The following is a 3,856-nucleotide window of genomic DNA, read 5'->3' on the forward strand; positions in this document are numbered from 1 at the left end:
GGCCCCTCATAGACTTCTTAAGGCAACAGCAAAATTGAAGGCAAGGAATGTATGACCCTGAGCTTAATTCCCATCCCACATTTAGTTCATATTCCACTTTTGAGAAATATGAAAAACTCCAGTCTTCAAAGGGTTTTAAAAATAAACTAGAGAAGATCCCTGGGCCCCACCTCTTAGGCTTATCCAAGGAAACATTTCAGAATATGAGAAATGTGGCCTTTACCTCGCTAGTTAGGGACTGAGCCCCACTGTGCCCATCCATCTCTACTGCTTGGATCAACCTTATGTGCTCTCAGGGGCATCAGAAAAGAGAAGACCTCAACAGGAGGAACTGGTCCAAAACAATGCAGCCCTAGAAGGACATGTGTCTCCCTGGGGAACAGAACCTTCAGCAGCCAGGCAATGCTCTTCGTTGTTCTTAAGCTCAACCTCTCGGTACTGACCCCGGCTGGCCAGTTCTTCATCTCCAAGTTCTTGTCCCTCACTTTGCAGTCCTGTCCCCTGCATCTCCTCTCACTTTCTTGGTGTCTTCTTCACAGTCTTATTTCCTGAAGCCACAATGTCTATCTGGGAAGTTCCAGGACTCAGATTTGTCCTCCCTTTCCTGTTCTACCCACATAACTACAATTGTCCCTTCTATGCACTCTCCCATTCTTGGCTCTCAAATGGGACCATGTCAGAGAGTCCCAAATGTTGCTTAGACTACAAATTAAGCAAAGAACAAAAACCCCACAAAATAACTACAATTAAGAGATTAACTTACGTGTGTAAGTGCAGCTATGCTACTTAGTGATAAACACATTGGAGATATAGAGAGCACCTCCCGTTGTACATGGAAGGCGATGACTTTTAAGGGCTTTGCCAAGACCACAGAACCATCTCCATTGCCTCTTCTCCATTCGCCTTTCCTGTTTTCACCCTCTTGTCCCCGTTCTGCTGAAGCTTCCAGTGCGGCCCTTGCAGCCTCCCTTCTTGAAAGAATCTACGGCTGTGTTTCCAAAGGCTGTGTTTCCAAAGCCGTTCTGACCGATTTCACTGCCCCAGCGATGCCCACGGCACCTGCTCTCTCGGCTCACACCGCGCTCCCTTTCAGCTTCTCAGCAGTGCAACACTGATGTCTCTTCTTAGTATGCTGATGCCGTTCTCTTGTTATCCTTAGGACTTAGAACCGCAATGGAGCAAGACATTTTATAAATATTCGTCTGTGCATCCTGGCTGGCAAGTGCTGGAAGGATCTCTCCTGTCTCTTTCTTTTCCGCCATGCTCCTTTGAATCAGGCCACTGCCATAGCCCACAAGACCACAGGACTTTAAATTAGTCTGCTCACTTTTATGTGCTTATTTTTACCTCGCTTTGTCGTTAATGCCTAAGCCACCTTCCTATATGATATACATCTGTCCTGTCTGTCCCTTATCTCTTCTGAGACCTTCCAACGCTCACTAGAGTAAAACCTGCATTTGCTACTGTGGGGTGAATAGTTTCTTATTTCTTCATTTCTAAGTAACTTAGCCTGAGATTTCCTCAGTAATATCCCGTGTTCTAGACACAGTAGGCTGGTTCTGCAAATATCTCACACACACATACATTTCATCTTTTGACCTGTTAAGTGCCAGTACAAAAGTTACGACCAAAAGAAGGGGTTGTGGGATGGTATTTGAAGAAAGGAATAGAAAGAAAAGAATATGTGGTTGATCTTAAGGAAAAGACAAGTTGCCCTTGACTAGATGGATAAACACAAGATAGGAAACGGCCTAACAAGGAGCTAGGAAGTGGCCTGGGAAGTGGGCATAAAAGGAATGAAATTAAAAGGAAGGATAGTCATTGGTTGGAAACACTTTCATTTCATTTCGTGTTAGCATAAGTGTTTATTTTACCACCTAGATTCAAGAGTGAAGGTCTGTCTATATTAGGGGCCAGACTTTCCCAGGAAGAGCATACTCTGGTTCAGGGCCTGCTGTATGATGCTTTGCAGGCATGAACTTACTTGATCTTCACAACACTAGGAGTGGTAGGAGGATGTATCTCACCTTTTAGAAGAGAATCGTGAAGCTGAAATGGCCCACTCCACCCTGCAGCAGTGAACAAGAACAGCAGCTCTCAAACCAGAATCCATGTCTCATGCCACTGTCAATCAACAGCCTTGAAATCTAGAGAGGGTTCCAAGTCCTTCCTTTTGCTATCTTCTCCTTCGTGACAAGGCCAGCGGACAACTGGCTCCTTAAAGAAACACTCTGAAGAGTGCCGTCCCACACTATACGCCTGAGAAGAGCCTTACCCAAACACCTGTTGATTTTTACGAAAACTGAGTTTTTTTCCTTTGAAATGTTGAATTATGTATTAGCACAGGCTTGTATTCTCAATGGTGGAAAGAAACGACAGCTATTATGCACTTTATTCCTTTTTTTACATTAAAAAAAAAAAGACATCGTTGTATTTCCACTAGCAGGCTAGCAGGCTGCATGTTGTAGTAGGTGCAGGTATGGATGGGGTAGGGGTGGAGCAGGTGATGACTTGGTAGTTGGAAGGGAATGGAGACGGTTAGATACACTTCTGTGAAATCCAAAGGAAGGACTCATGGCATACTATAGCTAAGCCACCAATAAGGTTGAGAAACTTTTCAAAATCTAACTGCCAATCACTGTTGAATTCCAGCTTTGTCATCATTCAGTCAAGGGCACCTGGGTCCTTCTGGTTCTTCGTGGTGGTGGTGGCCATCTCAATGTTTGTGGAGGAAAGGAACTCAGTTTTGGAGAGCTGACAGCTCTTTTCATCCTTCCCACTGTACTTTTTGAAAACAGCAACCATGGACTCGATGCATATCTCAGTCTCCGTAGGCATTTTTGCCAAGTTGAGGAGCGAGGCCGGGCTTCGACTGCTGCTGCTGGAGGCTGGGACAGGGGTCTTGCACTTTATCCCTAATGCCTACAATATAAAACAGATCTTTTGAAAAGCACAATGGAGAGCGGACGAAGGATGGATTTCAGAGTCAGAATGTTTGGATTCAAGCTACACCTGTGCCACAGTCAAGATGATTGTGCAATTTCTGTCTATAAGGCTACGAGGAGGATTGATTTGTGTATTTAAACCAACCTTGATTTGAATCTTGGGATAAAACCAATTTTATCGTGCTATACGATCTCCTCAAGGTGATTATGAATTTTTTAAGTTTTTAAATTTTATTTTATTTTTGCATTTGTGTTCATCAGGAAGGTGATTGACTGTGTTCTTTATTTGGGGTTGCTGTGTGTCATCATTCAGGATTGTGTCAGGGTTATATAGTTGAACCAATTTAAACTTGTCTCCATCCAACTTACAGATGAGAGAGATTCAGACCATGGTTACTTTATTTGGTTTAATATTGGGGGTAACCCCTAACCTAGTTTTCTAACTGTTGGTCTGGCTACTTCCTCATAGACATACCCCCAAATACTTGCTGTTTCTCTTGGCCAGCTGCTCATGGTGGCTTCCTCCTCTCTCCATGTCTTTTCTTCTCTCTGCCTTCTACAACCTCCAACCAGGTGACTCAAAATCCACCTGCTTCTAATCCCTCCAGTAATGAGCTGTAGCTGTTTTTATTTAACCAATGGATTTAAATTAAGGAACAACAACAGACAACTATATCTTCAGGTACAGAATTTAGTGTTATAATACATAGCAATGGACTAACCTCAACAGGGTTATACTGGTTTTATAGAACAAGTTTAGTGACTCTTCCTTTTCTATTTCATGGAACAGTTTTGAAGAGTTAGTATCCAATCTTCCCTGAATTTTTGGTAGAATTTAGAAGAACAGATTTCTGTCCAGACTTGGGGTGTGTGTGTGTGTGTGTGTGTGTGTGTGTGTGTGTGTGTGTGTG

General features: G+C 43.4%; 1 pseudogene; it reads right to left on the reverse strand.

The window, feature by feature from the left end:
- Positions 1-2,538: 2,538 nt before the first annotated feature.
- Positions 2,539-2,838, reverse strand: LOC110325045 (annotated as a pseudogene).
- Positions 2,839-3,856: the final 1,018 nt, after the last annotated feature.

The sequence above is a fragment of the Mus pahari genome, chromosome 8, assembly GCF_900095145.1.
Source record: "Mus pahari chromosome 8, PAHARI_EIJ_v1.1, whole genome shotgun sequence".
Lineage (NCBI taxonomy): Eukaryota > Metazoa > Chordata > Mammalia > Rodentia > Muridae > Mus > Mus pahari.